Source organism: Amblyomma maculatum, chromosome 8 (assembly GCF_055883805.1).
Source record: "Amblyomma maculatum isolate TAMU_Amacu chromosome 8, ASM5588380v1, whole genome shotgun sequence".
Classification (NCBI taxonomy): Eukaryota; Metazoa; Arthropoda; class Arachnida; order Ixodida; family Ixodidae; genus Amblyomma; species Amblyomma maculatum.
Genome location: NC_139351.1, coordinates 119,622,265 through 119,636,271, shown reverse-complemented (window position 1 = coordinate 119,636,271; position 14,007 = coordinate 119,622,265). Strand labels below are relative to the sequence as shown.

Sequence of the window (14,007 nt, the reverse complement as noted above, 5' to 3'; positions counted from 1 at the left end):
AGCTTCCGCAGTGAAATCACAATACGACGAGTGCAGCTGCTCCATATCGCCCCGCTGACCCGGCCCATTGTCCACAAGTTTCCAGTCACAAAACGTAGTCTTTCTGCAACGGCGCCGGCCAGGCGATAGGGCACCCATCTAAACTGGAGCCTGAGAGAACTATACCTTGGTCTAAGCCACTATTTCTTTATGATCACGTGTTGACACAAGCAGCATCTTTGAGTCAACAATCTGCCGCTGCTGGGTCACAACACGACAGCGTGCCGCGGCTCCTGGTTCGCCCCGCCGCTGTAGTCCATTGTTCAGAGGAGGGGTGTCGGAGATCAAAGGACGCCCGTTCCGATTGCCGACAAGAGCGCTTAACTTCAATTTACTTGTAGAAGACAGGCCTTTCTATGTCGGGAAGATAAGGATCCGTGCTCCTTTGTCCTGATGTCCCCCGTCAACACGCCTCGGCCCGCTGTCGCATTCTCAAAAAAACCACATCCGGTTCTCCAACGGCGCTCTCCGAATGCGCCTACTCTGCGGGACGATTTATGGCCGATTTCTCGAGCATAACAGCTCGACCACCGCCAAGGAGACGCTACCAGGTAGTTGCAGCCGATGGGTGCACCACGAATGTGCGTCGCTCTCCGAGTCCAAGGGGCAATGTCGTCAGCCAGGGTACTCTGCATAGCTGGTCATGGCCCTCAAATCTGCACCGAGCCCCCACCTCAGCTAGGAAGCACACAGCCAGCCTCTGAGATATGCCAAGCGCTGAGTCTTAGCAGAATTTCTACCCCCCCCCCCCCCACACACACACAAAATTAAAAAAATAAAATAAGTTAATAGAGAATTCAAAACGGCTACCTAGCCGTCACTACGAAAGCACATGGGCGGAAAGTGGCACGACGAACCTGGTTTGTACGCTGAATTTGAAATTTCACATTGCGTTCTTGTTTTCTTTCTTTTTTGCCCTTTTTTTGAAGATTTTTGGCTTTTATTTCCCCAAAAGAAAACCGTTCACAGTTTACACAAGCGAGGAAACAATGCAGCTTAATCCATGCACAAAAGAAAACAACTAAACAACCGCAGTACAAAACCATTCGCTTTTCAACTTGAGTTTGAGTTTGAGTTTATTTTGATTTAGACAAAACTGTCTGGGTGAAGAGGGCTAAAGGTGACACGCGTAGTCACCTGACTGGGCCCTAGACACCCTGCATTCATGCAGACAGAGTTTGGAACACAGCAAGAACACAGCAAGTTTGGAGCATAGCAAGAACACAGCAAACGATTTCATGTTGCAATATATACATAGGAAAAAAAAAACACCTTTGTTACAAAACAAACAATACCCACAGATAGGTTTGCTTCCCTATCTGAGACCATTTACGCTCAAACCACCGGCAGTACGTCAACCTAGGCGCCGGGTGCCTATAACCCCTATCGATGGAGGGCTGTCAGTCGGTTCAACGCAATCCGTGCCGATTGCCCCAACAGGTTTGTTCCGCCTACTTATCAGCCTGACTTGCGCTCCACCCTTCGTTCTCGCGCTGCTGCCTACCTGCCGGTCCTTTCGTTTTCGCCAATGGCGTCCTCTCTCCGTAGGCACTTCGGAAGAGTACTGCGAACACTTACTTTTTCGGCAATGCTCCACATTAAAGCGATTCGCGCGCACGAAGCCATTCTCAAGCCTGAGCACCTCTGCGCGACGCTTCTCCGCCAGCGCGAACTGCACACAAGTTCTGCCCGCTAGCTCGTCATCCTGACACGGTGATGCACCTTCGCAGTTTGTGAAATTTGCGTCTTCGCTCACATGTATCTCAGTATCTCCCAATAGAGCACTGACAGGTTGCTCATTCTGGGCCTCTTCGCATTCCGTCGCACTCTCATCATGTGAGTTGCTAACTCCTTCTGCGCCCGCGCTGCCTGCCTGAGCCGGTAAAGTGACTGCACCTATGCATTCTTTGCCGCAAGGGTCGTTAATCAGCGCGGCCCCAACTACAAAGTCAACGGTAGTTTACCTCAGCAGCTCAGCACGCACAACTTGAGCTACGAATGCTTCTGCACCTGGCGCTATACGCTGCCCGTCGCATCACAGGTCATCGCCGGGTCAACACTTCCATTCGGGTCGGCAGTGTGGTCTGCTAATCCGTTGACCACTGCCTCTCCTGTTTCAACTATCGCTTGCGTTACTGCCGACACTCGAGCTTTCCAGTCTGCGGTCTGCACCTCCCGCTTTCTGCCTTCATACTCCGCGATGCACTCTCCTTTCTCTGGACGCACCACTCGTACCGTGTCGGTCACAGCTTCCTCTGCTGCGATAGTTTCCAGGTTTACCATCGCGGAATCTAGCGCAGAATTCCTGCTCTGTGGTACAAGGGTCAACACAGTTTCCGCAGCCGCATCTCGCGGCCTAGCTATGGGTGCCACTCTGTCAAGTTCAGTTTCGCCGGTGGCCTGATCCTGATCGTACCCACTGTGCTCTTCCGCCCCCGTCTGCTCCGCTACAGCCGCAGTGTAACTCTTCTCTGCTGCAGTAGTTTTGCGGTTTTCCTTCCCGAGGTCTAGCAAAGGATTCGCGCGCGGCGGTACATATTTTTAGGGACGGTACAAGGGTCAACACTGTTTCCGCCGGCGCATCTCGCAGCCTGGCGCTGGGTGCCACTCTGTCAGGCGCAGTTTCGCCGTGGGCCTGATCCTGATCGTACCCACTGTGTTCTTCGCCCCGTCACAGCGGCAATGTAGCTCTGCTCTGCCGCAGTAGCTTCGCGGTCTACTTTGGCGAGGTCTGACAAAGAAATCGTGCGCGGCGGTACAAGGGTCAACCCAGTTTTCGCCAGCGCCTCTCGTGGCCTCACGCATGGTTGCCACTCTGTCAGGTTCGGTCTCGCCGGTGGCTCTATCCTGATAGTACCCACTGCGCTCTTCCGCCCTTGTCTGCTCCGCTGCTGCGACAACTACCCTACGCTCTGCCGCAGTATTTACTCGGCTTTGGCAAGGTCTAGCAAAGAACTCGCACGCGGCGGTACAAGGGTCAACACAGTTTGCGCCGGCGCCTCTCGCGGCCTGACGCTAGGTGTCACTCTGTCAAGTTCGGTTTCGCCGGGGGCTCTATCCTGATCGTACCCACCGCGCCCTTCTGCCCCCATCTGCTCCGCGGCTGCGACAATACTCAGCAGCACAAAGCCCTGTCCAAACCAGTATACGTCGTAATGGCCTTCGAGCGGCGCGTGCAGCAGCTCCAAATTTGAATTCACCGCCGCCTCCCTGAGAGCAATTAAGGAAGCAAGCTTCCGCAGTGAAATCACAACACGTACGACGAGTGCAGCTGCTCCATTTCGCCCCGCTGACCCGGCCCATTGTCCACAAGTTTCCAATCTCAAAACGTAGTCTTTCTGCAACGGCGCTGGTCAGGCGATAGGGCACCCTGAGAGAACTACACCCTGGTCTAAGCCAGTTTAATGATCACGCGTTGACGCAAGCAACATCTTTGAGTCAACAGTAGCGATCTCCCGCTGCTGGGTCACAACAAGACGGCGTGCCGCGGCTCCTGGTTTGCCCTGCCGCTGTGGTCCAGTTCAGAGGAGGGGTGTCGGAGATCAAAGGACGCCCGTTCCGGTTGCCGACAAAAGCGTTTGACTTCAATTTACTTGTAGAAGACGCGCCTTTCTATGTCGGGAAGGTAAGGATCCGTGCTCATTTGTCCCCTGTCAACATGCCTCGGCCCGCTGTCGCATTCTCGAAAAACCACATCCGGTTCTCCAACGGCGCTCTCCGAATGCGCCTACTCTCCGGGACGATTTATGGCCGAATTCTCGGGCATAACACGTACCCCTGACAGCTCTTGAATGCTGAACGCAAGCTCGAGTGGGCGTCCCCACTCTTACGAGATACATATGCACTGGAACTTTCCGCAACAGCTGGGAAGTTTCGCAACTGGTAGTATTGAGGAGCTCTCGTGAGTAGCGCATCTTAATTCTCATGTAGCGTGAAGACGACAGTAATGATGATGACAGGCTAGTCAGCGGCGCATTTCGGGCGAGCGTGTACCCATGCGCTCACCGATGCGACCTCCTTCCTCAAGCTGGTGTACCACGGCTCCTAGTGACATCGCACAGGCGGCCATATTTCACGCTCCCTTTCCGAACGACATCTGGCTGCTCGTGAACTGACCTGCCGAATACGAGCTAGTGACCTACCGCATATCCATGCGACGCCGCTCCAGTCAACTTGCCTCTCGACTTTCCTCAGCTGGTGAACTTTGAGCTCGGCGCGCTTCAGCAGCGCTCTCACCCGCATTCTCCGCCGTACAGACTGTGCGGTTTTGAGCCAACGGGCAAAACTGACTTACCGCATCGGCGGTTCTGGGCGGAGGTGGACATAGGCACTTTACCGTGAGCTGTACCAACGGGCCGGCTTTCCCGAGCGGGTGTAAAATGTAGCGTCGGCAACTGGCAGTAGCTTGACGAGTAGCTCAGGATCTCCTTGAGAATGACTCGTTCGGCAGACCACACCTACGATTTCACTAGCGTATGGCAATAGTTGGACGCCCCTGCCATCGGGCTAGGCTTCTCATACCGGTCAGGATCGCCCAGCCGACTTCGGACGACGTACTGCGTGCAATTCCACCATTCTTCGTGAGCTAGCCTCCCAAACTGGACTGCCAGTGGGGCCCCACGTTGGTGCGCCATTTTGTGAGGTTCTCATAGGGCTTCGGCTCCGCTCTAAAAACCGAGGCCACACCGCTAGCTCTGACCACACCCGTGGTCGTGAAGAACGATCACACCGAGGCATATAGCCAGCGGGCCAAGCTGTTTATTGGGAACGTCCAATTCACATCTTCGGTGTCGTAGCAGCATCCGCGCGCTGCGGCGACTTACTGCGTGGAATCCCACCATTCTTCGTGAACTTTTTCTTTATTTTTTTTTTGTACGCAAGCTTGCAATAAGGCATATTATAGGAACTCATGTAAATGGTTTTCCGTGAGGAACCGGAGCAGGCTCCCGCTCTTAGCGTTGTCGGTGAGCCATTTAGAAAAGTCCTCTTCCCTTGTGGTTAGTCCCACTTCGCGCAGAATCTGTGTCCTTGATGCACTTGTCCCTGCACAAGTCCATAGCAGGTGGCGAACATCCACTTCTGCAGCTAGTGTGGAACACTTCGGGCATATGTGTCTTTGCGCAGAGGCAGGGTCGTATCCTATGAAGTCTTGACTGAGGAGCGACTATTGCTAGTTGAAAACTCTTCGTGAGCTAGCTAGCCTCCCAAACTGGACTGCCAGTGGGGCCCCACGTTGGTGCGCCATTTTGTGGGTTTCTCACGGGGCTCCGGCTCCGCTCTGAGAACCGACCACACCCGTTGTCGTGAAGAACGACACACCGAGGCATACATAGCCAGCGGGCCAAGCTGTTTATTGGGAACGCCCAATTCACACCGTCGGTGTCGTAGCAGCATCCGCGCGCTCCGGCGACGCGGAGTTCCCTCCGAGCACGCATCGGGAGCAGACGCGTTTCGCGAAAGCTCCCGCGCCTCTCGCCGCAAGTCACGGCCCATCGCCCCGAGCGGGGCCCCAGTTTCCTGGAAAAGCGTCTGCGTCTGGCGAACCTCGCGCTGCCGCGGCGGCTCCAGGGCATCGGGCGGCGCTACAACCATGGCGGACTCGCAACCTGAGATTCGAGGCTACGACCCCGAGAGCATGGTGTGGTCTACCATTCCTGCTACAAGCGGCACGCCGGAGTCGCACCAAATCCTCAAGAGCGCCGCGCTTACTGCCGCGGTCGCTCGCCGAGCGAGGGGCGGCAATGCCCTACTGGCGCCCACCGCCGACGCGGCCTCCGCGGTCACGGGCGCCATTGACTCTCGGCGCGACAACATCACGCCAAAGCGGTTGGTGTCCTGGAGACCGCTTCCGCTACCGAAACCTGCAGACACGGACTTCGTCGTGGTCGTGAAGCCCAGAACACGAGTCTCCTTCGCAACCCTTTTTCCGGAAAACAGCCTCGGACGAGCGTTCGTCGCCCACCTCGGGACGGCCGCGGCTCGCGCCATCACTGTTGTTCCGGTAAGCGATCAGAACATCGTCCTCATTTACACCTCACACCCGAAGATTGCCGATGGGGTCATAGGTGATTTCGCCATAAACTTGCCATACGGTGTGGTGCCTCTCGTCGGACACCTCCGTTCGGATGATCGCAACACCTGCTACGGGGTAGTCACCATCCGAAGCACTGATACCGAAGCCATGCTCCGTGAGAGCCTCCATTGGCGGGATGGAGAAATCCTACACTTAAGGAAACTGGGCGCTTCGAACAAAGCGCGGCTTACCTTCGCCGGCAAAGTGAAGCCGAAGTACGTGCACTATGATGCATTACTTATTCCGGTTCAAACCTATAAAAGAACTGTGCCTGCATGTACACTGTGTGGTGCCATCGGACATCGACAGGATGCGTGCCCAGGCCCAAACACTGAAGCATGCGGACTTTGTGGCTCGGCCGCTAAACTCGTCGACGGTGTGCGCGCACCGCATGAGTGCACGCCGAGATGCTCGTTATGCGCCGGCCCTCATGTCACCGGGGACCGCGCGTGTAAGGCCAGATACCGTAAACCCGCACTTTCGACCCCGGCCCCACCAGGGCCCAAAAACAAAGGCAAGAAAAAGAAGAAAAAAATCAAGAGCAAAGAAGAAACCGAAACGCGATGGGGAACGCACAGACGACGTCCCCCCGTCCAACTCGCCGCCCCAATCCCAGGACCCGCCACCAGGCGCAGGGGAAAAGGAGCAGGCCCGACACGGGCCAAATCATCGTGGACCTACCTCCAAGGTGACAGATGGGAAGCAGGGTCCACCTCCACCTGCTCAAGGACGAGCGGGTGCCGCCAACAAGGCATCCAAACCGGGGAACGAGCAATCTTGGGCAGACCGAGTGCAGCAAGGATCACAGGTGAGCAGTACGGGCCAGGTAGCCCCCCCCCCCTCTGAACCCCCCACCCCCACCCAAAATGCCATCCAAATCACAAGAGCAACTTGAAATCGCGGCCTTACGCGAACAAGTAGAAAGCTTAACCCGCAAACTGGCTTTGACAGAACAAAGCCAGACAAAATCCGTTCCACCCCCTACCTCTCGGACGGCCGAGACGGGGGAAACCATCCCTTCGGGGCAAGCGGCTCTGCGGCCAGATCAGTGCACTATAGAGGCGAGGTTGAGCGCCATAGAAGCCCAGATCGCGGCACGTTTCAATGCCCAAGAGGCACAATTCACAGCTGCCCTTAAAGCCATAGTAGATGGGATCCCGAGCCTCATAGCAGCTCAGCTTCCAAAACCGCCTGCTAAACCTATCAGCAAGACCCGCAAGCCGAGGTCCGTTAAGCGCATCTCAACCAACGCCGCGCACAGCAAAATCGCCAGAATTCAAACACCCTCGGAGGACGAGGACTCATCGATGGAAAACGAGGCCCTACATACGGCAGTGGACCGTGGGGCAAACCCTGACGGCTCCCCTCTCCTCCAGGGTGTGTCGCAAAATTTAAGTGAGCAACATGGCGGGCGACAATAGTAAACGCCGGTACTCGCACAAAAATTCGGTCTCAACCACAATTCTTCAGTGGAACTGTAGGGGTTTCCGTGCACACACTAAGCGGGCCGCCCTTCGGTTACACTTAACAACACTCCCAGAAATGCCCGCGGTGGTAGCCCTCCAGGAGCCGGGAGAGGGTGCCACACTGACCAATTATACGGTCTATCAGCGGGATGCGCAGACTGCCCTCTGCGTCAACAAAAATTTTGCGGCTACCCTGGTCGATTTGGACTGCACTACGGCCTGTTCATACGTTATGGTGACCCTCCTTCCGCTTAGGAAACAGGATCCTTCACTACACGTACTCAACATATACAGTTCACCTAAACTTCCCAATGTAACATACACCGACATATTTAGCAAAGCCCTCAAAGTGGCAGGAAGGGAACCCCTCATAATAGCTGGGGATTTCAATGCACCCAGTACTCTTTGGGGCTACCGTAGGGAGGAGAAACGCGGACGAAAGCTGGCGGAGCTTATTTCCACGTTGGGCCTAACCCTCCACACGGATCCCGCTCTGCCCACTCGGATAGGTAACTCAGTGACACGGGACACATGCCCAGACCTTACATTTACCAAAAACATAAGATATGCGGAGTGGCACAACACCGAGGAAACACTTGGGAGCGACCACTGCATCCTCATCACAACACTCCGCACTAAGCCTCTTACACGCTCCCACCAAAAAGCTAAACTCCCAGACTGGACACGTTTCCGATCGGAGTATAATAACTCTGAGCCTATAGCCCAACAGGGCTATGAATCCTGGTCTCAAAATTTGGTGGCCCAGCTTCATAAGGTTGAACAACAGGTTCAACTCTCGGAGGCAGCGCCAGCGGTGGACAACCACCTCTTGCACCTCTGGGAGGCCCGGCATAGCCTCATCCGCCGATGGCGCCGGCAGAAGCATAACCGCAAACTCAAAATTAGAATAGCGGCACTCACCCAAGAGGCAGCCGAGTATGCGGCCCAACTCGCTGACTCAAATTGGGTAGACCGCTGCAACACCGCAGCTCGACAAATGTCGAATCGGAGCACATGGCGCCTGTTCCGCGCATTGATTGATCCGAACCAAACACGCAACGAAACCCAGAAACACCTTCAGAGAGCTATTCACGCTTTCAATGGGGACACCACTAAATTGGCTACAACGCTGAGAGACAAATATCTCTGTAGCATCCAGGACTCCCGCGGGTCGGCATACTCATATGCAGGCTCTGAGAATGAGGAGCTGGATAGACCATTCCAGCTCCACGACCTAAAAGCGGCACTGGCAAAAATGAAACGTGGCACAGCCCCCGGACGGGACAGAGTGACGGTTAAGCTCCTTGCTAACCTCCCGGACTCGGCATACCTGAGCCTTCTACACTATTTCAACGCCATATGGGAAGGGGGCACACCTCTCCCAATGGATTGGAAAACCGCATTAGTCACCTTCATACCGAAACCCGGAAAAGCCATCAACATCGAAAACCTTCGACCCATTTCATTGAATTCTTGTGTGGGGAAGTTGATGGAAACCATGGTCAGGGACCGACTCTCTCAATATCTAGAGCTTAAACCCGCCTTTGCGGACACAATGTGCGGTTTCCGCACACACCGGTCCGCGCAGGACGTCCTGCTCCAACTTCACAAAGAAGTCTTGGCTCCGGTCAAATACCCCAGTAGCTACAAGGTGGTCCTCGCCTTGGACCTCAAAGGGGCCTTCGACAATGTAACCCACGACATCATCCTCACACTTTTGTCGCAGACAAACTGTGGACACAACACGTTTAGGTACATCCGACAGTTCCTCACTGATCGGCAAACCTATATACGTATCCAAGACCAGGAGCATGGCCCTTACCCTTTGGGTACGCGAGGAACTCCACAGGGAGCGGTCCTCTCTCCCCTCCTCTTTAACCTCGCCATGGCTCACCTCCCCCCATTGCTTAATGATGTCCCAGGCATCAGGCATGCTCTGTATGCCGACGACATCACGCTCTGGGCAACACATGGGTCGCTAGGGCAGATCGAGGCCAACCTGCAACAAGCGGCGACTATCGTGGACAGATATGCTCGTCGCTGTGGCCTGGAATGCTCTCCGACCAAATAAGAATTCGTACACCTCCGGCCCAACCCGAAGTGTACCACTAAAATTGCCCTTGCCCTTGCTAGCGGCCCCATCCCTGAACGAAATGAGATAAGAGTGTTGGGACTCTTTATTCACTGCAATCGCAAGATTGACACAACCTTGCAGAAGCTCCGCAAGATTGGAGACCAGGTGGGCCGCATGGTCCGTCGGGTATCTAACAAGCGGGGGGGGGGGGGGGGGGGGGGGTTACGATGCAAAGACGCCCTGAGGCTGGCCAATGCATTCGTGACCAGCCGGATACTCTATGCGGCACCCTACCTCCACTTGCGGAAATGCGATGAGAGTGCCCTAGAGGTGATCCTTCGCAAAATTTATAAGCGCGCCCTCGACCTCCCCATAACGACGTCCAATCAAAGGTTCATTGTTCTAGGAATGACCAACACGTTTTCAGAGTTGCAGGAGGCGCACTTAAGCAACCAATACTTGCGGTTAAGCAAATCACCTGCAGGCAAACGCCTCCTAGACCGCCTGCACATTGCTTACAATGCGCGAACAGAGGAACGAACCGAAGTTCCAGAGGACTGGCGCTACGCGCTCAAGGTTCGACCTCTGCCACAAAACATGACAAAGGAGACTCACGAGGGGCGTCGCATAGCGCGTGCGGCGAAACTAAAAGAGCGCTACGGCTCTCGTCACGGAGTCCTCTACACGGATGCTGCTGGCCCACACCATGGAGGGTGGTACACGGCCGCGGTCATCCACCAGAACACATACATTCAGGGACTCACTTTCCGCGCCCCAAACATCACACACGCAGAGGAGGTCGCCATAGCGCTGGCCGCTGCAGAGCATGACTCCAGGGTTATCATCACTGACTCCCGGGGAGCTTGTCGAAATTTAGAGCAAGGGCGCATTTCGCAACGCGCCGCCGAAATCCTCCGCAGATGCGAGTACCGGGATCGCCCGGACACACGTGTCGTCATCTGGGCCCCGGCACATGCGGGACTCGAGGGGAACGAGGCCGCAGACGCCTCAGCCCGCGCGCTTAACCACCTGGAACCCGCTTGAGGAACTGGAACCCAATCCGGCCATTACCTACAAGGAAATTGCTGACTTGTACAAAACTCGACACTGTCTTTTTCACCCCCCCCCCCCCCCCCCCCGCTAAAGGACTAACTAAAACTGAGGAGCGCTGGCTCCTTCGTCTATACACCAATACAGTTCTGTGCCCGGCAGTACTGCAATATTTCAATCCGGCTTTTAATGGCGAATGCCCGCACTGTGGGTGCGCATTTTCAGATGTGTACCATATGGTGTGGGCTTGCCCCTCTAACCCCGCTTACTCCCCTTTCCCTTCACCCACCCGAGAGAGTTGGGAGGCTGCCCTGCTCGGCTGCTCTACCTTGGAGAGCCAACGTGCTCTCGTGGCTAGTGCCCGAGCTGCCGCGGAAGCCACAGGAGTCCCGGACTAGGGGCCCCTCCTAAACTTTGTAAGAGGCTGGCCCTTAAGGCCTGCCTCCGACTTTTTTTTTCTCTCTCTCTCATGTAAATATTATCTAATAAATGTTTTTCACCACCACCACCGGCGATGCGGCGTCGTCTCTCTCGATGCGAAGCTGCTGTCCGCCGAGATGAGAGGGGAAGGGGAAGGAGGGTCGTTCTCTCACCCCCGCCCTCTCCGCCACAGCGCCAGGGGAAGGAGGCCAGGAGGGGCAAGATGAGGGCTCCCCGAGAGAATGAGAGTGTGTTCGCCATGACGTGCGGGCGAAGGAAATAGCATCACTGGATTGCAGGCTTGGCCTGGGAAGTTCAAAGTCAAAAACGCAAACTATATATGCATATGGTAATCACGACCGGCTTTATGGTTGGCTTTTGGGGTTTAACGTCCCAAAACGACTCAGGTATGAGAGATGCCGTAGTGGAGGACTCCGGAAATTTTGACCACCTGGGGTTCTTTAACGTGCACCGACATCGCACAGCACACGGGCACCTAGCTTTTCACCTCTATCGAAAAGCGTCGACCAGCTTTATGGTAATAAACATTTCATGCTGCTATTGTGGGAAAGGCAGTGTTCTTTATGATATCAGGTCATCTCGTCAAAATTCTTGAGTTCATACATCTACTGGTTTATTAGATTTTTGTTTATATGCACAACAAGAATAGTTTTGGTATACAACTTTTTTGTAAAAAAAGGAATTAGTGTGACTGTCACTTTCAGACTTGTTTATATCTATGATATATAACGCTTTATGTATGAACATGAAAACATATAAGAATTGGCTCACTTTCTCTAATTAACATATGGATGTCTCTACAAGCTGGGGTGTATATTTGTAATTACAGTCAAGAACTATAACTATGCATGGTTATTAGCTTATAGTAAAATGCATTTACAAATTCAACATAAAAACTTGCGTATATCTGCATCTGCAGAAAATTTTGTTGCAGTTCCTGCATAAATAACAAAGATCCTTTAACCTACTGCCACATATCCTCCTTAGCAATATATGCGCATATGTTAAAGGCCCACTGTCTACCCTCCGGTCGAAAATATTTTCTTCCCCGGTGACTGTGAGACTTCGCCCCTGGAACGCAAGGCCGCAAAATGTTTTTGAAAAGAGTAACTAATAACGCAGTTACAGCCACCGCAATCACCCGATTCTATCCTGCCTCTCTCCTTCCGTTCCCTCGCAAAGGTTTTTCACTCTCCTGCCCGAGGTCGTCTAGCCTCCGCAATACAAATTCCCCTTCCTCCTCCGCGTTTGGCGGGAGGTGGGGCGTGGCTCTCCGCGAGCGCGAAAAAAAAAAAAAAAACGGTCGAGGGAGCGCGCGCCGCTGGATTCAGTCTGGCCGTGGCGAGGGAAAAACGCGCTGCGAGCGGTAGACACCCATCCTTCTCCCGTCAGTCAGCTAGACGGACCAATGGACGTCGTTCCCGGTACGTACGTCATTATCGGGGCCCGTCGGGCCAGCGCAGGGAGCGGTGAAGCTGGCTTCTCAAAGGAGAGCATGAGGGAGCTCTGAATTGTATTTTCGATGCTTTGCGGTGCGCGTGTCGCTGTAGAATTTTGCACAGACTATCTCCGGTACCTGATCGAAACACTGGGCTCCTTTTCTTAAAAGGGCCTTCCCTGGACAGTGGCCCTTTAAGGAACTTTAGATTACATTCAATGGAGCTGCCTAACCTAGCCTTTAGCTGTAGAAGTGGTAATAATGTGCTAACATTTAGTATGACTATGGGAGAAATGTGTGTTAACATTTATCTGAAAGAAGAAATAAAGTAGCTGTTAATGTGAACATCACTTTAACATCTAATCAGCAAAACAGTTGAACATAGTTGACAGAATTTGCAAGTCTAATCCTTCCATGCAGTTACAAGCATGCATAAGCCTCAACTGCTCTCCAGCAATATTGAATTATAGCAGACTAACTACTAAATGTCAGACGAGCAGCTCTGAAGTCATCAGTTGAGAATAGTCACCGATCTAAAAAAAAAAAAAAGTTTCTAAATTCAGGAATTTGTAGCCTTAAGAAATATGTGAAAATGTCTTTAGGCTTGCTTCCAATTTTCAACTGCCATGTTCAACAACATGATTGCTGCCATAAGTTTTTAAGACAAATTCAGCTGAATTTTTTTTGCAACTGTGCTGCTACTTCTTGATTTTGATTTGCTGAAAGCGCAGCAGGCTTTCTTTGTGTTACGTCAGAGTGCACTTCCGTTTTTTTTTTCTTTGGCAAACATTTTTTATGAGCCATTGACTTTTTTCAGTGATTTAATGGTTTAGTTTTGTTTATGAGGTTGATGTCCCGAAGCAGTAGGGTGAGGGACAGGGAAATGCAAAAATGTTGTCTTGGAGGCGACTTTGAACTGGGCACCTGTGAACACCTCATGTCTGCACTTTCAAGGCAAAGACAAGTCCACTTGACAAAATGTTTGCTTGTTCTACCCTTAACTGCTTTAACAGCGTAATGGTTGAGAACAAACAGTGCTTGGCTAGCAGGCAGTAAGAAGGTGGTGCTTCCCGATCTACGGGGGCATATAAAGCAGTGGTACGTAATATCTCAAATTGTGCGATAGTTAATTTTTAGCTATAACTGATTGCAACTTTTACCAAACAGCCAGCTAGCTATGCCTTGCATGCCAAGAATATACTAGTATTTATAAATACTGACATTCATCAGCTGAATCGAGTTTCGAAAACTGAATTTGGCATGTTTTTATAAGTGTTTTTGAATTTAAATTGACAAGTCCAGCTTCCACTCCTAACTCATCATATGACAGTCATGAGTTAAGTTGAAGGTTAACTAAAAAATAATTAAAGAAGGCAAAGTAATCTATTCAAGACATACTCTATTCCACAAGATATGCTAAATCAGC

The 14,007-nt window shown here is 52.9% G+C and overlaps 2 pseudogenes; both read left to right on the top strand.

Moving 5' to 3' along the window:
• The first annotated feature begins 5,151 nt into the window (after nt 1-5,151).
• On the top strand, nt 5,152-5,304 carry LOC146182324 (U4 spliceosomal RNA; annotated as a pseudogene).
• Nucleotides 5,305-10,249: 4,945 nt separating this feature from the next.
• LOC146182323 (uncharacterized) lies at nt 10,250-11,100 on the top strand (annotated as a pseudogene).
• The last annotated feature ends 2,907 nt before the right edge of the window (nt 11,101-14,007 follow it).